Source organism: Buteo buteo, chromosome Z (assembly GCF_964188355.1).
Source record: "Buteo buteo chromosome Z, bButBut1.hap1.1, whole genome shotgun sequence".
Classification (NCBI taxonomy): Eukaryota; Metazoa; Chordata; class Aves; order Accipitriformes; family Accipitridae; genus Buteo; species Buteo buteo.
In genome coordinates, this window is record NC_134204.1 from 41,939,398 (window position 1) to 41,963,123 (window position 23,726).

General features: G+C 41.9%; 1 protein-coding gene across 1 annotated transcript in view; it reads left to right on the forward strand.

Moving 5' to 3' along the window:
- Positions 1 to 1,278: 1,278 nt before the first annotated feature.
- Positions 1,279 to 23,726, forward strand: part of APBA1 (amyloid beta precursor protein binding family A member 1) — a 100,181-nt gene continuing 77,733 nt past the window's right edge. The window contains 1 exon segment of the mRNA XM_075019500.1: positions 1,279 to 1,416. The gene's annotated coding sequence lies outside the window, so the exon portion shown is untranslated.

The window sequence follows — 23,726 nt, forward strand, 5'->3', positions numbered from 1 at the left end:
AAAAACAACCACAAAACCCCAGACGTGTTGCAATGTATTAAAAATAGAGGAAAGGATTTTGGTAGCAGTTGTCTAAGCAACAAAAGTCACCCCTATTTTCTTAATGTCTTCCTTCTTTTTCAACAATATTTTTTTCGTACTCTCATTTTCAGAGTCTTCATCTGCAGAGTACTGCAGCATTTTTGCTAGGATATAAAAGTACAGCTGTGCTTACAGAGTGTCTGAACCATATCATAATAGCGGAACGGGTGCTACGCTATTACGAAGAAGGAGAAAGTCTCTTTCAGGTACGTTTTGGGGAGGGGAAGAACAGAATTATGTTCCAAACTACCACCATGTTATGATAGTAACTAATTACAAGCCTCTATATATGTGCAGATTATTTATCACAGTTTACAGTGGGGCATGCTTAAACGCTTCACAGATGCTTTTCGCACTCTCTGAAGAGACAAATTCGAATACTGTTGAAATGTACCCATTTAGGTTGCAAATACTACAAATTTGCATTAGTTTCTAGGCATCTTAAAGTCTCCTACCTGCTTTTAAATGGAAAACTGATTAGATAATCAATCTGGCTGTGGGGGGAAAAAAAAAAAAGAAAGAAGTGTATTTCTTCCAATAGATTATTTCGGTTATGACTGTCCAGCCGTATTGATTGAAGTACCCTAAAACGCAAGACACTGTCTCGAGGAACCTAGGGTTTCGCTCGTCCGTGCGGAACCCCCGAGGCGGCCAAGCCCGGGGAGCAGCGGCTCGCAGGAGCGGCTGCAGGACGCGATAGCTGCTGTCGCCTGGGCGACGGAGGCAACGCAAGGACTAACGCTCCGTGCGCGCCCGCGAGCGGAGGCGGCGGCAAGCAGCCCTCTTTCCGGGAAGAGGCACCGCGGCAGAGCTTGACCGCGGGGAAACAAGCCCCCGCGCCGGCTGCCCGCGCGCACCAGGGTCTTCCCGGCAGCTGCGCCGGCCGCCTCGGCAGGGGCCGCCTCGGCAGGGGCCGCCTCCGCCCCGCCCCAAAAGCGGCGCTCCCCGCCGCCGGGCTCCCTGCGGGCAAGGGGAGAGGGCGGGGGCGAGGCGCCCCGCAGCCTGCGGCGGCGGCAGCTCGGGGGGGGGGGCTTCGGCCGCCTCCGCCCGCCGCTCCCGGCCCCGGCTCCCCGCGGCCTGGGGTGAGGGGAGGGCGACGGCGGCGGAGGCGGCGGCGCGGGGCGGGCGCGCGCTGACGCGGGGAGGGCGGCGCGGCAGGAGGGGCCGGGCCGGGCGGCGCTGGCGGCGGCGGCGGCAGGAGGAGGAGGAGGAGGAGGAAGATGGTGGCAGCGGGAGGAACGGCTGGCTGCCGGGCTTTCCGCCCTGCGCTGCGCTGCCACCCGCGCCGGAGCCGCCCCGCCTGCTGAGGAAGGCGGCGGCGCGGACCCGCACCAGGTGCGGCGGGGCCGCGGCCGGGAGCGGGAGTCGGAGGCGTCCGCCCGGGTCGGTTCCCCGATCCCCGACCCCCCCCCCCCCTCGCGGTGTGGGTGGCGGGGAGGCCGGCGGGCCCGCGGGCGGGCGGCGCGGGGTGGGTCCCCGGCCCGGGGGGAGGCGGCCGGCCCGCTCCCGCCCTCGCGGCGCCGCCCGGCAGCGGCGGGCGGGGGGCGGTGGGCGGCGGCGGGCGCCGAGCGCCTGCAGCGGCGTGCGGCCGTCCCCGGGCCGGCGGGGCGGCTCCGCACCGGCCGCGGGGAGCGGCGAGCGGCACCTGCAGGAACGCCGCGGTTCCGGGCTCCGCGGGCGGGGACGTGCTTTCGCTTATTTTGTCTGCTTAATTATGTTATTGGGTGGCGGTGGGGTGTAACGCCGCGGGGAGCTGTGCATACCCTAATGCGCTGGTTTGCTGCTTTTGATTTTTTTTTTTTGCCACCCCGCACCTTTTCCGTGGTGAAAAGGGAGAGATGGGGGGGATGTGGAGATTCCGCAGTCGCCGATCGAGGGGTCGCTGTCGCAGCAGGACGGGGAGCAAAGCCCTCTCCTGCAGGAGGTGCTGCCGGGCTCTCTGGCCGCGTCCCGGTTTGCCGGAGGGAACCCAACGGGGCCTGGATCTTCCCATCCTCTCCGTGCCTGTTCTGCTCTCCATCCCTGGGCTGGGGGGGGAGGTGACATCTGCTACTGTCAGGTACTGGTTTCGGGAAAGGGAGGGCGTCTTCACCTTTTCTTCCCGGAAAAGCAGTTGGATACAACAATTGCCTAAATCGCAGTTGCGGTCAGCGCAGCCGTTATGTGCTGCGTCTGCTTTCTGGAAAGATCAGTGTTAACAGGAGCAATTTACCAGGACTTGTTTTATTGCCATCATCGATAAATCCGCCTTTTAAGAGAGATGGGAACGTGGGCCTAGGCTGGAAAACTACCACATCTTTTGCTTTCCCCTGTCATAGCTTTTTTTTTGGGCTGTGGAATTGCAGTTTGCTTTAGAGAGCGCGTTGCAGATCTGGCTGTTTTCATAGCTGCTGAGGAACTAGAAGGCAGAGATGTTTGCCTGACTCTGCATATATTAAGAGTGAGCTAATGTGGGTGTAGGGCAGATCGGGCATGTAGCATTTTTCTTGTCTTTTGGCGTGCGTCGTGTTACACCAGCTGATGAGAGTACACCCAGGTGGCTACAGTTTTGCATCTGCTCTGCGACTGTGGCCCGTAGGGTCCCAACCAACTTGCCCTGGAAAATATTCCAGTCACAGTACTCCAGGTTCTGCTGCATTGCTGTTAAAATCTGGACTGGCTGCACCTGCCTTTGCAGCCCGTGGCTGGAACAAGCACGTGATACCTGATTTTCCCAAACACTGACAGTGACATAGAATGTGCTTATTCTCTAGGTGCTATGTTTTAGTGGTAAGCAGATAGCCAAAAGTGAGGTACGTGTTTACCTTTTGCTCTCTTGGGGTGGGGTGGGGTGTAGATTGCCCAGAAACACTGTTTGGGAGGGAAGGAGAACAGTTACCATTGAATTCTGTGCATTCATGTGTATTTATACTGAAAAATTAAGTGTCCAGCAAATAATAATGGAAGACCACAGGCAACTCTGCAAAAGCAGAAAATTTAGCGTTCTAATGCACGTTGGGACGGATGTTGTGGATGTCTAGTGAGTGAAATGTAAACCTGAGTGAAAGACAGCTTACCTTCCTTGGAAGATGTGACCTGAGATTGAGACATCTATGAGCTTTTAGGCCAAACTGATTTCTACAAAGTAATGGCCGTTCAAGGTTGGCTGTGTAGTATGAATCATACAATTCATTGGTCTAAGTTTTCTTGGACGTTTCTAGTTGTAGCTTGAAGCGATACTTTTATCTTACATTAATGCGTTGTCCTCGCTTAAAATGGAAAGTTTTCTGGCTAGTATGCTGTATTCTAACAGATGCAAGGCCAGCCTTTTGGAAGGCTATTAAAATAAAGGTATTCACAGATTAGCCCTTTGGTTATAAAATATAAGAATGGTGGGAAGGTGATTTGGTACATCTAGGTAGGTAGAAAAGATAGGTTTGGTGTGTTGGAGAGGAGTGAGAGACACCAAAGCTTTATTGTGTAACTCTTTTTGGTTCCTTAATATAAAATCCTTTTCACAATTTCTTAAGTTAATAATTTAGTTCTCAATCATTTGTTTATAAGTCTTCAGTTCCTTACATGTTGGGAAGAGTGGAAATGGATTCCAAATTTTTTATTTGTTAAAACTGTCTTCATGTGTTTAAACCATAGGAAGTAATGCTTTGGAAGAAATTTTGTGATGCTGAATGTGGTGGCATGGTGGATGCCAGAGGTGAAAATCTCAGCGTAGACCATCGTGCCCATATTCTTGCGGGGCAGGGAAAGTGAGTGTGGATTTTTGGAGATAAGCCCAAACATCTTGTTTGCTCTATGTGGATGAAAAAGCTCCATAATGCTTTGAAATCAGGAACTACTAATTTTGAGGCTAAAGTTTGTGCCATCTGTCTAATAAGCAACGTTAACCAGAAACCTGAATTCTTTGCATATGAGATTTGAATAGTTTTTAATTGGACCAGGAACTGGCTTCTGACTTCTTTGGTACCATTTTAAGCCACAGTCATATGCAATGCTTACCTCCTTAAACTTAAAAAGCCTGAAATATGAGGATTATGTGGATCTTTGAAACGTAGGTAACGTAGCTGGCGTTAGAGCTGACGTGAAAGACATGCGGGTGCAAAGAAATTGAATCTCCTGTTCAGCTGCTTATTTTGTGTTTTTAACAGGCCAGCGTGGGTAGTCATTTGCGGTGGTGTTGTTTTTTGGCTTTAGGTTGTCTTAGTGTGCAGTAGTGTTTATGGCAAACAAAACCAGGAAAAACAAATAGTAAATCCAGAAAAGGTGGCTGGGAAAATACACAGTACATTGGTTCTGTGGTGTTACTGCATGTATGTGAGTTCAGGGTTAGTATCCAAAACTAATGATCACATTAAAAAAACAAACAAACAAACAAACTTAAGAGTCATCAAATAGACAAAACGAAGGAAAAAAATCAGAGAGCTAAAACTTTTAACTTGCATCTCATGGCCTAGATACTTCAGACCAGATTCAGCATTTTTTCCCTCAGCCCATGAATTGTCTGCTATTGTTTGTAGCTGTTCCGGATTTATATGAGATTATGAATTAGAAGAATCAGACCTTTTCCCTTAATGCTCAAAAAAAAAAAAAAATTAGAGGTGCTTCAGATAGTTTAATATGTGTTGTCCATAGGCAGTGCAGCTTGATTAATTGAAGCTTAACTTTGAACAAGATCCTATTACTGTAGGTTTAAGTGAAGCCTTTATGTTCCAGTAATGCATTTTTAAATGTGTTTTTTTCGTTTCACAGAAGGTGAAGATTCCTGCGTAATGAGAGAACTAGCAAACAACCCTCTGCTCATTTATTTCTAATAGACTGCATGTAATACATGTTGGATAGGGGTGAAAGGTTTCTGAAAAACAGATTGATTGTTTTTGCTTCATAGTATTGATTGATTTGATAAGCCAGCTGCTGAGACCAGTGTGATAGTATTTTTCTGTTTCCCCTCCATGAGGCTGTGTTCTTCTAAAAAAGCTGCGTGTTTGTTGCTTTACTGAAGGGCCCTAGGGAAACATCTTTATTTGCTGCTTTCACATATGCGGGCAAATAATTATGATAATAGCTGTCCTAATTCTGAAGAAATACGTACAGGAGCAGCATAATGGCTACATGACAACTGTGGATGGCAGAGGACTTAGCTGAGGATACTCTAGGACCATAGGATGGTGTTTTTCCACTAGACCCTTTCTGCTGGAGAGGGTCCGTCTTGACGTAGGAGGAGGAGTGGGAATGGGAGTGCAAATCTGTTTCCAAGGAGCCAATAGGGAGATGCTGCTGGGAAAGTGGCATCTCAGCTGGTCCGTTGTGTTGTCCTTACAGGGTCATGTCCTACAAGGTGTTTTCCATGCTGTGTTCTGTCTAATTGCAAATACTTACTGGGACAAGTTTCCATCATCCAATAAGCCTGTATAAGCAACTGTTTGTCGATAAGCAGTGGGGTTTTGTGCATCATCAAGGAATGTAGTGAGGGAAATGGATTAGAAGTATTTAAAACAATAAGTAGTCTAGGTGAGGAAGACCACACTAGGAGCCTCTGTTTTTCCCATTGCCTGGTGAAAGGAGGAGGAGACATTCTGCGATGTTTAACCAATTATTTCAGAATGTTTAAAAAATTTAGAGTGTTAAAATTTTTTTTTTCTTAGACATGTACCCTCCCCCTATGCTGTCCAAGATGTTCTTGGATTATCTGTTTGGTCTGTCAAATCTTGCTCATAAGCCAGCAATTAAGCGTTACTTCTTTCTTTTTAACAAGCACTTCAATAAAAATTACTCTCCATAAGAAGATGACTGCCTTGTCACCCATCTCAGGAAAATGTGAGTGTAAGGAGTGAGAGACTTCATTAGAAGTCTGTGGTTGAGTGTGACAGATGAGCAGCACATCTCTGGAATTTGGGCTGAATCCTTTTAGTGGTAGTTTCTTTTTTCAACTGATTAAACCTCCTTGACACCCTTTTTGTGCATCAAGGGCATCCCTGCTGAATTAGATATTCAAGCTTTCAACTCTAAAAGATGAGAACAGATCAAGAAAACACCAGGACAGCAGAGCTATGGAGTCTACAAAACTTGGCCATCTGCTACCAAGATCGACTGAGAAACTACCCTACATTAACTCACTGTTGCTTTATTTTCTCCATGCTGGGGATGTGTATCAGGGGAAGGATTGCCTTTCTGTATATGTGTGGTTGAGGTATAGATTCAATAACTAGGAGACACAGGTTTGATGCCCTATATTGGTCTGATTCCTAATGTATGCTTAGGTTTTTATTTGTGGATTTATTTATTTATTTATTCATTCATTCTGATATATGAGTTGCAATTCTTGCCAACAGTGTTACTGTTACCATGTATTTATATAGTGTCTATTCTGATGGGACTTTGATCATGTTTGAAATCTTGGTGCTTTGGAAATCTTAAATATAAGTCTTCTTTAGACTAAATTTAAATTAGAAAAACATATTTAAAAGAACAACTGAGAGTAATATCTAAAAAGGCTCCTGCCAGAGCAGGGTGAGGAGGTGGGTAAGGGTAAAAGCTCTCGTTCTAGGTCTTACCCAGGCTAAGGTCAGCGGAATGCTTTAACTGACACTCTCAAGTGCAAAGAACAGGCAAACCCAGTAGCCTTCTCTACGTTGGATGTCTTGGGTGAATTTTTGGAGGGTGGGTACTGCCTCCACTGTTGGAAGAGGAAATTAGTACATTCTGTGTGATGTGTGTGGGGAGCTGAGGACTTTTTTCTTATCTTTTCTTAACAGCTTTCTCACACGAGCTTTTTTATGATCACAGAGTAACTTGAGTTGGAGAAGATCCCTAAATGCCATCTGATCTTAGCTCTGCTCAAATTGGGTGACTAAGGCGAGAGCTGCACATGCCATGTTTGTACCTCTTGGCTTAACTAAAGCATGAAGCTCTGAAGCTGAAGCGATGCGCCTCTCGTGGGTTTCAAACACAGGAGCGTGCAGAAGGTTTTGCTTACCACCCCGGCAGAATGGGGCATGGCTGCTGGAGACAAACCTTCCTCCGACCTGCCCTCCTCCTCTGCCGGCCGAGCCGCCATGGAGAGAGCTGCGTGCTCTGCTGCTGCCGCCGTTGGGGCAACGGGAGTGTTGGGGTGAAGAGCGTCTACTGTGTGAGGGAAATGGTGATTACCTCCTGATGGGTGCTGGTTTTTAAGTCTGTCTTACTATAGTCATTCCACCCAGGAAAGGGCTGAAGTATAGGGGGGTGTGCTGTATTAGCTTATCCAGTGACCTGATAATTTTTTTCTTTTTTTTTTTTAAATTGGATATTTAAGATGATCAAAATGGAGAAAAGCAATATCCAAAAGTTTCAGAAACATTTTTTTGTGTTAAATTATGTTGCAACAGTTTAAAAACTAGAGTGCTATTTTTTTAAAATGAAAGATTGTTAAGCAGCATTCCTGCTAACTATGTGCTGTGCAGTTACCTTTTACCTAATGAAGAAAATCTGCCCCAGTAACTTTGTGGTGAGCTGACAGAAACTTGTATTAAATAAAAGAGTCAGTGTAAAACCAGTCTGTAGCTTTGTAACTCCATTGCAGTTTCAGTGGATATTTTACATACCCTCTCCATGAACTTCATGTGTATTTCTGGTATCCACAGCTATTGTACCTTTTGTCTCAGAGTGATAAATAGGGATGAACTCAGGGTTCTGCTCTCACGCAAGAATTATCTTCCTTTGCTGATAAATGATTAATGCAATCCACTTATGAGATTGCCATGACATCATTCAGATTTTGGCATGCTTAATTTATTTCATAACAGTGAGAAAATCCCAAAGTCCTTGAAAGCTTCTTCGTGCAGGATCATGCAAGGGATGCGAGGAGCATGGGAAAGACGTTTGAGCTCGATGCCTTCTTGGCAAGGAGTTGGACATCGGACCAAGGGGACAGCGCCATACTTCATAACATTGGCTTTGCATTAGCTTCAACATCCAGGCTTTAGACTTTGAACTACAGCCTTATGATTATTAGACTGATTGCTTAGCCCTAGCTTAAAGTCTTGTCCAAATCCAGCAGTTTTAATGGGTTGTATTTTGAGTATGGTACCCTTTGGGCCACACCAATTTTGGAATCAGCAGTATTAGTTGCAGCTAAAGTCGAGTTAGGGACTTAACACATCCTCACATATCTTTTTATTTCTTTACCTAAGAAAACTGTAAAGTCTGAATGTCTTTATTTCAGCTTAGGTCAAGCTGCTTTTGAATGCAAATTTAAAGGTAATTAACACATCTGTATTTTAGGAGTTACACAAATTTAATGCTTCGATATACAATACATTGAAACATGTTCTGGATTCAAATCTAACTACTTTGTTAAAAAGAAATGGTATTTCTAGTTAGCTACTGAATTGATTATTTCTGGTTTTGGAGCCAAGATAGCCCAGCTTCTTGAACAAAATTTTTGTCTCAAGGAAAGCCAAATAAGTAAGCTGGAAGGAGAAGAGAAGAATAGATTGATTAGGATGTCTATAAGCTGCATGTATCACTGCTTATTTTAGATAAAAAGTAGTCTCAGTAGTGTATCAGGTAACTCTTTGCGTTACGTTGGTTATCACAGGTGACATGGAGCATCACCTGATGTCTTCTGCCGCACTGGTTAGGAGAGTGCCTATATCACTGGGATCCAGTTAGCTGTCATTGACCAGGAATACCAAAATATTTCCTACAGGAGAACTGGTTCTCTGTCAGACTCCCTCAGAATAAATTACCCCCTGATAGCCAATAGAAGCATTTTGAGCTGAATGGCAATGTGGAAATACAGTTGCATGGAAAGCACAATCCTAGCTTTCATACACTTAATATTCATATAGTCATTTTTGAAAAAAGTAATAAGCTCTCTAGTCCAAAAATGATTATCTTTTGGTGAGTCTCTAGGAATTAAAACTGCAATGAACAGCCTTTTTTGTACAGAGCAAAGGCAATTTTTATATGTCACATTTCTGGTATACAAATTCATATTTTATTGAAGATGCTTTTTCTTCGGCATATTTATCCATGAAGATAATGACTTCTTAGGTAGAGGTCCAAAGATTATTTTTTTTTCCTTCCAGTATATAACTGTGTTGAAACCTGGGCAGTTCACAGTTCAATTTTGATATGCAGTGTTAAACTCTGTGTTATGGTCATGTAAGCAGTGGTATCCACAGGCGCAGCGGTGCAGGTTTATATACATACACTAGGTACACTCTGGATAACAGAACAGCACAAACAACAATAAGGTAAGAGTTCCTTTTTTATTAAGAAACAGTACTTTGTTTATTTGGAAAAGGAAGACATTTTCAGCTGCCTGTAAAAAAGCCTTGTGTTTTCAAATGGCAGAGTGTATACAACAGTGACTTTAGGGCCATCGGACATTGGAAGCACTGAGGGATATGTACTGTACTTCTGTAGGTGTCTTACACGTGGAACCAGAGGGTGAAATTACAGGGAAGGAATTCAGAGGGTGGGGTTGAATAATTCAGGGCTTCTTGTGATGCAAGGAAGAGGAAGATATTTTTTCAGTCAGTTAAAACACTTTTTAACTCAGTCTGAAGGTTTAGTAATCATATGAACTGCGAAGTCTTAATGACAGTACACAAAAAAGCTGTTATTCTTCCATTTTTATTATATTCTGTGTCACAGTTATTAACGCTTAGTGTGTTAAAAAATCAGACACACGCCCCTTGAAGACTAACCTCTTGCAACTAGGTGCACATCTACTGTCACTTTATTTACTCTGCCTGTTGAAGACTTTCCCTCTCTCCAGTGTATGACAGGAATCCTGCGGCTTCCTGGCCTTTTGCAATATCTCACACAGTTATTATGGCATAGTAGCGTTCAAACCTTGGTGGCATCTTTTTTGTGTTGGCTTTTGGGATGTAGTGAGGTGCTGAATAGTGGGCATACCTGATAATCCAGATAAAACTCACTGCTTTAGTGCCTTTGAGAAGAATCCAATGAAGTCTTTGGGTGGATTTTGTTGGTCTTCACCTGGCACCTGTGGGGGTTCATGCTAGGGAGGGAGGACACGTTTGCAAATACAAAGCCATCAAATCTTTCAAGTATGAAGTGGCATGCTGTGAAGTCACCTATAATTATTCACACTTAGTTTGAACAGCATGGGAGACCCAGCTGAAATGCCATTAGGTTTTAGGAGGGAAGCCTCTGCTTGCAGAGGAGAGTTGTTGAATGCGAGGCAGCGGTCTGTCGCTGTGCTTCACTGGAAACCCACCCGTTTTGCCCTGGTGCCAGCCGATGAGGAAGAGGCCTTGCACCACTCTTGTGGTCAGTCTGTCCAGTGGCAGCAGTCTACAGGTGACATGTGTGCGTAAGGGGGTGGATATGGGAAAGGGAGGAGTCTAGTTAATTATTTTTTTTTTCCCCTAAGAAGACAAACTGGGATGTTGAAAATGCAAAAAAGTATCGGTCACCTGTTAAGGAAGGGTCAGGGGAGCTTGTCTGAGGTTGGTGGCAGGAGTGGGTTATTTAGGAAAAAATCAGACTTGCCTGAGACTTTTCAGTTGTATATCATTCTGTGTTCACCCTGGTCAAACTAGCCCTTCCCAAAGCTTTGCAAGCACTGTGGCAGTACAGCTTTGTGAATGGTTTCAAGATCAAGACCAAATTTTACCATTAGTTTTGACTACAGTAATTGGAGCAGTGCTTACACAGAGGACTTTCCATGTTGGCGCCTGTCATTGCTCTTTAAAAGTTACATCCTGTTTGGAGAAGAGGAGTGAGGAAGGGAAGAGACTTTGTGTAATTGGAACATCCATCTGGTACATTTTGATGACACAGCATGTTAGTGAGTTATCTCATACTTGCTGTAACCAAGCCAATGCCAAATACATAACAAGGACTTAGCACACAGTACAAAAAGCACCTGCTGTTGTACCTGAATATTATGTATTCAGACTGTTACAATTTCTGAACTCTGTTTATTCTTGTGCGCTTGCTTATTAACTGAATCTTTTGAAGACACCCTAAGATCCCACAACCACAGCTGTTTAAGAAGAATGTTCATGAAATTCAGAATTTTTTTACAAAGAGGAAGGAATCCCCCTGAAGATCTCAAGCCTGTTTTTATTATCCAAAGAGCAAATCTTCTGGCTGCAGTCCTGTCTAAAGAGAAAATGTATGGATCAACATGTTAAGCTTCAGGGGTGCAAATCTGGAAGCCATTTGCTGCTGAGGAGAGACTAAAGCCTTAGAAGTTTAGTCTTTTGTTCTGTTGCTCATCAGCTGTGATACTCTTTCCCCACAGGCAGTGGTTTCTGAATTCTCTTTTAGTTGCTCCCAGATCTGTTCTTGCTAATGTTTGTAGCTTACCAAGTACTGACACAGAGAACTGATGAGATTTTTGACACTTTCACTTGTGAGGAGGTATTTGAGTGTCAGAAGCAAACATGGAGTGAAAATATACCAATGTCAATTTGCATTTTATGAGATGGTGGTGGTATTGTTGCCAGTTTTTGTCTGGGGACTCAGGATCATAGCAGTGCTTTTATTTCTATTTCCAGGATTATATTTATGATCTCAGATTCTTCAGTCTCAGCCCCAGGTACCTCAGAGGAAACCTTCCTGTGTGCTAGTTATAATTTTCTTTTTCCTGTCCCTAAGTGTAGCATGTGAAAATTGAATTCCTTCTTGTAAGGCATAGCATTGTCATCCGTTGGCTCCATCTGTGTGTGCACAGCGCTTGTGACAAGGTCTGGAAGGTAATCTCATGTACACATTTTATTTTGCATCTGGTGAGTATCTGTTCTAGTTTTGCTGTGGGTACTTTGTATTTTAAATGCCTTTGGATTGTATGTGGTGAGGATTTAATCCTCTTCTTTTTCCTCTTTCCTCCCATCTGTATCTGGGTTGTAAGTTACATCATCATGTTTTCCACTTGTTCTTCTTTGTCCTGAGGAGGCTAATTCTTCTGCTGCTAAATGTGGCCCCATTCATGAATTCCCAGGACATGTGACATAATCCCCAAGCAAATGCAATGATGTAATAGTGGATTTTTATCTGCAAGGGATCGAGGTTAGAAAAAATGCCTTTGCAAGGGATATTATCAACCTGTGGAAGACACATGGGGAGAGAGTTGAGTGAGTTCGTGTCTGGGTGTGCATTTAATCTAGAAACATATGTTTCAGAAAAAAATAACTTTATCTCTTGGGAATTATAGGACAATCATGGACTGAGTTAATGGGAAAACCTTAGAGCTTAAAAATTGGCAGATGCTTCACCATTGTGATAGAAACAGCTTCACAGTCCACAGTTTGGAGCCAGCGGCCCACAGCATCTAAATAAATCTTTGTCTCTTCATGCTAAAGACTTGGCAGTGAGTTGTTACTGTTCTGCATAGCTCTGATAATCCAGAGTTGGGGAAAGTCTTCCCATTTTCTGTGGCCTAGTGAATTTACATTCAAAGAAATAAATTTTTGGCAATTTTACATTTGTGTTTTTATTAATGCTGAATATATGAATAAGACTGCTTCTGATTTTTTTCTATCACACTAATAAAGATACTCAGTGAATTACAAAGATAGAAGACCTTGTGACAGGCATGGACAGTTTCTCTTGTTGTCATCTGCATATCAAGTACGTGGCACTTCTGTAGTGTTCGGTTAGCAAAGGAAGTTACCCGTTGTTGCTGCTGTGATCATACACTGCTTTATATGAGGGTTTGTGTGGTTTTATTGATTAATTAGGGACTAATGTATTCCTGGATAGCAGAAGCAAACTTTCTCCATTTTACTTGGTAAACCTTATGCTGTCAAGAAAAGAATTACAGTAATTTTGAGCAGGAATTGGGTTATTAGCCTACCCTGTGAAAATTACATTTTGTTTCTACAGCAATAAAACAAAATAATAAAACAAAAATAAAAACCAAAAGTTCTTTTGTTTTGTTCAACTCTTTGAATTGAGACATGACAGAAGTCCAAAGTTAGTGGTTTTTAATGTCTCTTGTGAGAAAAAGATTTCACTCTGCCAATTTTTGACCTATTGAAGAGAGATAGCAAGGCATACAGGGACTTAGTTAAGGGTAATGTTAGAATCTTAATAGCAAGTTTCCAGTGTTGGAACTTAACTTGCCATTAAAGCTCTTTGCTTTGAAAGAACTTACAAACTTTTGATCTCTGCCTTAGTTGTGTGTCTCTTACAATGTGTGTTGCTTGTCTTGAAATAAATAACACAAGGATGTTCAAAGTGTAGGAGTGATTCTTAATAATTGGAGAGGACTGAAATGTTTTCTCCCTTTTGTTAATAAAGGAGAATAATCATATCTCCTAACTGAAAAGCCCTGACAGAAGCAGCAGGAAGCAAAGCTGTGTACGGTAAGGAGGACTTAACTGTGAATGATGGGGTGAGATACAGAAAGGAGAACTAAGTGTTGAGAAGAACATCTCAACACTAAGGTCTACTAGACTGTGAAGTAGTCTCACAGGGAGTGAGGGAAGGTACATTTTTGGAGAGATGAATACTTAGTGATGCAAGGGCTTCAACAAGGTCTTTGGGAGACCTTATCACTCTCTACAACTACCTGAAAGGAGGTACTGGTCTCTTCTATCAAGTGACTAGTGATAGGACAACAGGAAATGGCCTCAAGTTGCACCAGGAGAGGTTTAGATTGGATATTAGAAAAAATTTAAGGGTTGTCAGGCATTGGAACAGGCTGCCCAGGGAAGCGGTGGAGCGACCATCCCTGGAGGTGTTAAAAAAATGCGTAGATGTGGCACTTCAGGACATGGTTTAGCGGGCATGGTGGTGTTGGGTTGACAATTGGACTCAATGATCTTAAAGGTCTTTTCCAACCTGAACAATTCTATGATTCTATACTGTAGGGAGCAATCCTCAACTTGTGTAACCTCTTTCTGAGGGATTTTGACATGGCTTTGCTTTCCACAATCTGGGATGACTTCATCCTTGAAACTGATATAAGCAGATTTTCTTTTCTTCTTTTGTTTGTTTGTTGGTCACCAGATGTAGTTTTCTGATATCGTTTTTTTTCCAGGAGAGCAACCATATGGTGATGTGGTAAATCATTTTCCATTTTACTTTTGCCCTTGAAGCAGCATTCCATGACTCTTTAGGTGGTCAGCTGCTTTAGGTTGATATTTAAAGTTTTGTTAAAATATAGTAGAAGTTAGAAATTAACATTAGTGTGTTTGATCCTTGCAAAAGAAGATCACAAGTTATTGGTGAGTCAGTTTCACCTGTCTCACAGGTGATCATAGCATAATTGCATATGGTCATGCTTTGTAGTAATTTTTTTATTCCTTTGCAATTGAGTGGAATGCTTCTGACAAGTGCGCCCTGTGCCAATGGGTCCATCTTTTATGTAATTCCAGACATGACCACAATTTGCGCTACTTGCCTTTCCTCCTTAAAAAATACAGGCAAAGTAAAATCTGTAGAAAAATCAACTTAAATTGTAAGGATCAGATAGATGCACAGTCAGTGGCAGAGGGAGCACAGTACAGGTGCTAGGTAAAAAGAGATTAAGAGAAAAATGGCTGTAAAAGTACCCTCAATGAAATAATGTCCAGTGTGGGAAGGGGGTTAGTTAATTTTTTTGAAAGTGTTGAAACAGAACAATGCTTGGGAGTTAAAGATGTTGGAAAAAATAATTCTAAGTGTTAGGAGAAGCTGTGATAATGCTGGGTTAACTGAAACACTGCTAGGGAATATCTTTGGAAATGATTTATAGGGTTTGGGTGTTAATATAGATCAACAAAGAGTTTTTTAGGTCCTGATTGTAAGATTTTCCCTCGAGGGAGAGTATCATTTCTAGCTGAGGTGTCTTTGGCTGCCATAGCTGGCTATCAAAAGAAGGTGCAGGGTGTTTGTATACAAACTTTTTTTGCTGGAAAGATGAAGTAGATACTACGATTGTAAGATGCTTTGAGCTATTTGAGAATATCTCTCCTTGCTTCTCCGCAGGAGGTTCAAGCAGTGCCACTGTAGCCCTGAGGATTCTCATTGTCGTTTCTCTCCAAATCTTGTTTCCCATGCTCTTAAAATCTGGCATTGTGGCAAATGCTTGTTAGCAATTGAAGACTGATTAACATTATTTCTGTAGACTGTTGGTGTCTCTGTAATCATCCTGAATATCATGATGTTCTTTTATCATATATCCACATTTACACATTTTACCCATCACTGTAATACCTTCAGCATGCAAAGCAGGCAGTGCTGCCTGTTGAGCAGTCACAGCCCGTACTCTCACAGGACCAAGAGACATTAATTAGGCATCAAGCCTGACTCCATTGAGTGGTGAGGTTTTGATTGCAAATGGTGTGGTTGCAATTGTGTAGGACTGGTTGGTGTGGCTTCAGTGCTACTCAGAACTGAGAATATTATTGTACAGCAAGTCATTGAATTAGCTGATTCTTTGGATGTGTTTTGCTTGCAAGTATTTAATGGTCTAGCAGGTTGTACATACTGTTTCTCCTTCCCTTCCTCCCTCAACTTTTTTGCTGAGGAAGAGGTGAAGTTTTGAGTCAGAGCTGAAAAACTGTACAATCTCCAGTAAAGCAGCTTCTATAAGAGGTATAGAGCAGATACTGATACATTTTATCTTTTTCCTGCTTTTGAAAGCTTTGTGAAATCCATTAATTTGCCAGACCTTTACAGCTGTCTAGAACTGGAACTAAGGTGAAGTTGGGTGGAGAAGGTAGTGTGGTCCCCATAGCCATGTGCTGCACGTGGGTGGCTCGCTCCGGTGAGGTGACCCAGAAGACCGCTGCAGCGATGGTTTCTGATGTGGAAGCCTGTTAGTGAAACAGAGAAGTTACTTGCTGTGCTGGTGGTCTGCCTGTCAGTTGTGCTTCATGACTGCTGCACTTTTCCTGTGTTGTGTTAGTAGTTTGAGGAGTTTGAAGACACAGTGTAGCTTTGAGGAGTTTGAAGGCGCACCAGAAAGTCTGTCAGGGAACTACCAACATTTGGTTTTGTTTTTTGTTTCTAAGTTTGATAATAAATTGCTGATGTTGTTATTGTTGTTGTGTATGTAACCCAGATCAGAAGTCATTGAGAGAGTGGTGGGATGGTAGAGCAGCTCAGGTGCAGAGTTTGTGACTTCCAGGGACCTACTAAGGTTCAGAATAACATTATCTTTTCAATAAATACAAAACATGTCAATAAAGACTACTGCCTGATTCCTGGGGCTTGTTATTAAGGCAATTCACAGTCTTCCATGACTTTTGGCTAAATTTGCTGAAGCTTGTGCAAAGGTTTAACTTGTATGTGTATCATGTGAAAAGTGCTACAAATACCTGGAAATGAAAAGTATTTCCAAGTGCCCTTCTACTTGTTGCTTTCTATGTAGAGCAACCAAAAAAAAAAAAAAAATTAAGGTGACATTTCCACTTCAATGTAGTAAGGAGAGTAAGGGTAGAAGTAATTAAGTGATAATCCTCTCTACGTGTGGGAGATGACCTTTTTTGTTTAAAGTAGCACTTAGATTATTTTAATAGTAGTTATTATGTTGCGTGCTTCTGTTTACATTTTCACTAACTGCTTGCTCTAGAATAGCTCCTAGAAGTACCCCACAGAGATGAGCATGCTGGCATTTTCTGAGCAATGAATAGGCTAGCAGAGCATGGCATTGTGGAAGCCCTGGACAGCAGCTGAGGCTATGCTTTTGAGCTGTGACATCCAAAATCTCTGAGGTGGAAATTAGTGAAAGTGAAGGGTATTATCAACAGCATTATTTCTGAGTTTAACTGTATCTTCCCTAAGTGGGATTTTCTTCCTGGGGATCCCAGGATTGCAAATCCTTGGGAATTTGAAAAAGTACAGGAGTAAAAAATAGAAAATATTAGTCTCAAAGATCCTTTGACTTAGCAGGTCTCACTGATCTACTTCTAGCATAACTGACTAAGTCCCAATGATTTTCACTTTCTCCAGGAATTTAGAAGAAACAATATTTTTAAGGAAGAAAAAACAGTCCAGAGGCATCTGATTTAAATCTCTGCAGCTCTGCTATAATCCTGGCAGTAACACAAAGCTGTATACAATTTTGTGGAGTTACATTTATTTAGAATAAACTGGAGGTCTATCCTTAGTATTTAATCCGTGAGATTGTTACTGTCAAAGGCTTACTTGGGAGCTGAACTGAGGTGGCACTGAGGCATTGTGGACACCTCTGGAGGATATGCTTATATTATATTTAGAAGCAATTTTGCTACATAAATTTTCACTTTTTTTTTTTGGTACTGTTCGCAAACAAAATCTGTTTAACTCTTTTTTTTTTTTTTTTCTCATTGTAAGCTGTGTACCATATTCTTGTCACGCTTGCACTCTTTTAAATTCAGAATGGCTCAGTTGATTAATGGCTTTTTCAACTTTCTGATGAGCTCAAAAGTGAAGATAACTCTTTAAAATTTTGTACACTTGATTGTGACTGGGGAAAAAATACACCCAAAGAAATCTGTAAGAGAACAAACATGCTGAATAAGTAGACTGTTTCCTAAATAGTGCTCTTATCCAAATCTTTCTTCGGGCAAAATGACTTTATTACTCTTCTGTCTCTTTTCCTCATGCTGGGAGTTTTGATTCTGTTCTTGCTGGAAGAATTTTCTTCTTTGGTTTTGGTTTTCTTCTCTCTTTTTGTTTGTTTGTTTGTTTTTGTTAGGAGATCCATTGGGCAATATAAAAACCAAAATGCACCACCAACAAAAAAATCCAAACCCCAAACCCAGAAACTTGTCAGTTTGGACTCTGGACAGCTGTTTTAAGGCAACTTTGGTGTTAAAAAGGCATTTTTTATTATGAGCTACTAAAAAATGTTCTCCTCTAACGTATAAGTTTATGAAGCTTGAGGGAATAAAAAAAAAAAAATTGTTCCCTAGCTGGATCATATTTATGGGAATGTAGATAGTGGAAAAAAAGTATTCTAAATCAATAGTTATATAGTAGTTTCCACGTAAAAGACTGAGGTGTTTTAAATTGCCTGCCTTTAACAATGTGGATGCATTTCTTTAGATGATCTACAGAAACTTCCAAAAGCTTTTAATTATTGTTTTGTTTGCTTATTTCTAAGTTTCCACACAATTTAGTCAGTGGCTTTGGCATTAAAAAGCATTGTGAGAGTTTCTCGTGCAGGATTCTTCGTTTGTCCACGGTGACAGAATGTAAAGATTAAGACAAAAGCCAGTAATGTAATCCTGCATATGCTTCTGGGATGGAAGAGGCACTATTTAGCCTTGCTTTCTGGCTATATTTTTAACTTCTTAGAACTATTAGGTGGATGGGCAAATGCCCTTTCAAGGAATTGCCACTACTAGATCTACATTTCTGTATTTGAGAAGTGCTCTTGCACAGTTACTCCTGTGCTTAATCTTTTGCTTTCTGTCATAGTTTGTCCTTATTTGATTGTCTTGTCAGAGCCCAGCGAAGTTCAATAGGCAGGTTGCAAAATTTAGAAGTCGTCAGTCCTGGAGTAAAGCCAAGCAGGAACATCAAGTATCAAAGGAATGATTGCTGAGTAGGTGGATTCTGTACATTGGGAAGGGGCTAAACTTTTGAGTAGTATGATGTTTGGATGTTTTTATAGAAACTCTTAAAGTAGACCTGCAGTTGATAAGGTTACAACAGACAGAGTATCTTCCCTTGTATGACTTGTAACTGCATTGCATACCTCCTCCACTGCCCTGGCATCAGCACCTGGCACACGAAGGTGGGACACCTCCTGATCCCTGCTACACTGGTGTAAAACTGTGTCAGCTCCAGGTGTTTGAAAATTTAAAGCCTTTTCAGTTTCTTGTAGAATTCAAAGCAGCAGGCTGTCTGGACTACTTGCCTTCACAATACAGTTAGTTTATGTTTGGAGATGATTGAAAGTGAGTTTAGGAAACCTGGCACAAGAGTTTTCACAAGAGCTAGCACAGCTTTTCTCAGGGAATGGGCACAAACCCTTCCGCCTCCTCCTGCCAGAGACCAAATGGCCTTTCTATGTCCTGTCCATGTCCCACGCAGAACCCTTGTGTGGCTCTTGAACATGGCTTCCTCGTGGCGTTTCCCATGGGATTTTGGGGTGTTTTGTAATCTGTAGCAGGTTTATTGTGTAGCATCATGGAGAATCTGGGGAAGGGATGGGCAGGTCTTCTGGCTGGCATCAGGGACATCCTATAAGTGACAGGTGGGTGCAAGGTTTTAAGCATGGACATGAAAGTGCTGCTGTGGGAAAGAGCTTTCATGAGAGGATCTGGGAAGAGGGTCTGGTCCGAAGCCAGGACTGGTTAAATGAAGAGCATTGGGGATCTGTGTGATGTGCTAAAGACAGCCCACAGGACTGTGATTCCCTCGGTACTTTAGAGAAGAAAACCTGTAAGGAATTACACAGGCGCAAGGATCCATGAAACCTGATTTTCATAAGACTGGTAAGGACTTCATAAGTCTGCCTTTCTTTTACTGCTCTGTTGTGTTCTTGTCCCACTCCCTGTATCCTTACTACACATCTCCCAGGAAAGCCAGGAAATTGGTCAAGAAGCAGAAGAGGGTGAGGATACCGTCAAGCTGAAGACCTGCTGAACTGCTGGCCCGGTCGTGCACGCAGGTCGTCCTGCCAGCCACTGACCGGACTTCTGCTCACCTTTCCCTACTGGGAGGATGAACTGGGATTGCCCGTGAAGCTTAAAGGAAGTCCATTATCTTTAAGACTCCTTGAAAATAAATTTAAAATTGGACAGTGGCTAAAAAGTTAAGGATGAGAAATAAAGAAATGTTTAATCACTTTAAAGTATTGTTTGTGGATTATCAGCCTAATAAAAAAGCCTACCTTCCAGGCTGTTTAATCATAGGGTTTTTTTCTTTAAGTGTGATATTATGCATACGTTGTAAATCTTACAAGCTTGTGTGGTTCTTCGTTTTCTTTTTGGCAAACGGTAATTGAAAATCAGCAACATAATATATTAATTCTTTAATGAAGCTTTGATTTTTGCCTATGCATTTTTGTTTGAGTAATATCAACTTGCATGAAAACATTATGTGTACTTCATATATGTGATAGCCTCTCTACAAAACTGCTCACATGTAGATAAAATAACATCTGGTTTTTATTTTGTAAGAATTTCTTTCTTGGTTGTGGCTTTGGTGAACACTTGGTGTTAGTTTGTTTGGGTTCTGTATGGGTCTTTGAAGAGTTGATGCTATATGAAGTGTAGAATTTGGATTCATGTATCTAAAAACAGATTTTAAATGTTTTGCTTTTAAAAAAGAATATTTCTTTTGTAATTCTGAATACACTATGTACCAGACCATGACTACTTCTTTTTCCTTTTTTACTTCCCTTTTTCTTTCTCACAGCCACTTGAGTTATGATTAATTGAATAAACAATTACTGAAGTATATTAGAAACCTTATATGGCTTTTCTTAGTTTCAGCACTTGTCATTTTGCAGTTGCAGTGACCTTTCATAAAAAGATCATGCAATTAATAGTAATATTTTTCTTTGCACAAACAATTTTTTACAAATGAATGAGCTCTTCAGGAAAGTATTTTCTGTAACTTTAGAAGAAATATACAACCTTGTGATGACCAGACTTCTGCATTTTTCAAGTATCTTCTTTTGACATTTTTTCAGTAAACATTCGAAATAATTTTGAATCCCTGCCATCAGTAGTAGTTGTGCCACTACTGCTGTCCAGTGAAAAACAGTCAGTTATGGAGAAGAAAACTCATCAGGTAGAAGTAGGTTTGCTAGACAGTAGGCTGATTTTGTGTATAACATTTTCACTGCCATGAAACAGAATTTAAGGCATCGGTATTAATGTATTAGCATAGCTTAGTGAAAAGGGTGGCATTTAGACTTCTTTTTTGTATTTTGTTTTCCATCTTGGATATTATTATCTGAATTGACAGATGAAAATACAGTGGACATTTTTTATTCTCAGCAGTATGATCATTACTGGGTGTGTCTCTTGCCAGCATTTTTAATACCGTGGTGGTTTTGCTCTGTATGTCTGAGCTAGACTATGAAAGAGCTCCACCATATCAGAAAGTGCACAGTTGCTATGGAGGCTATTGACTTTGGTAGGGGGTTGGTGGTTTGTTGGGGTTTGGGGGGGGGGGGGGGCGGAGTTTAATGCTAAACTTCAGATTGAATACTAAGCTTGTTTGGATCTCAGAAAATTTGAATTTCTTTACTTTTCTAGCCTGTGCTTTGATCTTCTATTCAGTTTCCCATTATTCTTTCCCAGACAATAAATTTTCATTCAGAAGTTAAATGCTATTAATTCCACTTAAGCAGGAGACACAAGAGTGCCAAACAATAGTCCCACTCCATCTTTGTAGGAATAGATAATGATCTGCCTTCAAAGGTATACCACCTTCTGTTGGTGTTAGTGTTGCAATTTCTGTTTGATTTGAAGAATGACTTGCTGGTTTCTTCGATGCCTCTTTCAGAGGATGCTGTTCAGAATTGTTCGTGGAGGAGGTGGAACTTCATTACATCTCAGAAGTCAGGAATGCCCTTTGGTGGTATCACACACGAGTGCCTCTCTAAGTACTGGCATTTTTACTGCTGGAATGCAGAATCAGCTATGTGTGCTATGGTGGGATTTATTGGCTGAACCTGAACAGAGGCATTTTGTTCCTGTTTTCTCACATCTTTCATGGGTGAAAACTCGTTGGTTAGTGGCAGAAGAAGGGATTTTTAGCGCGCTGCTAGTTATTATAAATCAGTGTTTGTTCTCTGAAGTGCCTATGTACTAAAATAATGGGATCTCTGTGTATTGTTATAGTGAAAAAGCGATTCAGTCTGTAGGAGTTTTAAAACAGGATGCATCACATTCTATCACATTTAGCATTGTGCAGAACTACATGGGCCTTACGTTGGTATGACATGGTGCTTTCAGAGGTTGTGAACTGTGGAACAAGGTTAAGTAGCTTAAGGAGGTGTATGTGTTCTTTGTCGATGATGAATCAAGAGATTTACTTTGAAAAGCAGGTTAAAGATGCAAGAAAGAATCTAACCATAATAAGTTACTCTTTTTAAAAGAATTTTAAAGATTGATTTTATTAATCTGTTGCCTTCTACATTTTTAATTCCACTTCCTGAGGGAGAATTGTTCAAAGACTACAACTGTTTTGATGATTGATTATTTTGCCAATGTTTTTAATTTTTTTTTCCTCTGGTAAGTGTGAGGTACAAAGGTATCCTTGTCCTACAAGTCAAGTCAACAATTTTTGGGTGTTTTTTTTTTAATTTATTTTATATTTAGTATTTTTCTTCTCTTTGCAAAAGGTTTCCTGATACACTTCTGGTTTAGATTTATTTATTTGTTTCAGTGGCAGTGGGAAGAGGCTGGGTGAATTCCACTTGGTGCTTCCTCTGAGATTAATTTTGATCTTGGCCATAAGACGTATTATGCAAACCCCAGAGAGGAATCTCGTCACTCGTTGTTGAAATGGAAACCTGCGTCAAGGTGGATTTTGCAGGATTTTTTCAGTAGTACTCAACATTTTCTTTAGAGGTGTGAAAACTAGAGTAGAGAGGTGGCAGTCTTGGGGGACCCAGCAGGGTGTTGGGAGGACAGAAAAACAATCACGATGAGTCTTCAGAGAGGGAAGGGAGAGGGAGGTGCTCTTCAGCAGAGACCAGAGCAAGGTGCATGGTACTGCGGTGAGGGAGCAGCTGGCTAAGTAGCAGGTCTGCAGAAACCTCTGTGGCGGTTGCAGCTAATGACAGCGTAAGATGGATTGTCAGTGACGTTACTGAAAGGCAGTTGCTCTACTGAGAGATCACGAATATGGCCTTAGGGGAGGCACGAAGGATGCTTGGTGAGGGCCCAGATGGTGTATCCTGTTTGGCACGCTGTGTTGGAAAGAGCTGGAGGGAGTACTGAAGTCTATAGGTGGACTGGCAAAACCATGCAGAGTGAATCCCCACTGTCAAGTGGGGATTGTTTAGGCCAAAGAGCAGAGGGTCCATACAGGGCACTGAAAATAGCTGTGGTAAAGAGGTGGCAGGCAATCTGTGCTTGGTTTGGCAGGACTGGGTATAACTGATCAGCTTCCACTGAAATGGTGAAGAGTTCCCAGAAGAGATCTTCAGAAAACTTTACCAACAGTAAAAATATTGAAACACTCAACTCTGACCAAGTAACTATGGATGCTTGAAGGCCTTTGAGATTGGGTAAATACACATATCAGAAATGTCATCAGTGTCACTGATGCTGAAATTCAGGGACAGGGACATTGATATGATTGTGCCAGGCAGCATCTCAAGATATGACTCAGTGATTGCAGAGTTTGTTATGCTGTCACATAACTGTGTGGTTTGATTGCTTTTGTAGACATGGGTAAAATCAGTCCACTGGATGAGGTTTAAACATGCCCCCTCCCCCCCCCCCCCCCCCCAACTTGGTATTATAAAGAAGTAGAGAAATTTGCACAAGCCTCCATTTTCCTTTCTTCTCACAGCAGTACCCTTGCTGGTTAGTTCCAGCCAAATTTGGAAGAAGAGTAGAGACGTAAAAAATAAAGCCATTCGTTTTTAATTTATGAAGCAGTAATTCCAAGTGTTCATGGGAGGAACATCACAATAGTCATATATCATTTTATGACTACCTTTATAGCTCTTGACTCCGTCTGTTATTTTTTCCTTTGTACTGCTTAGATTTCATATGTAAGCTGTAGCAGGCGAGATAAGAACCATG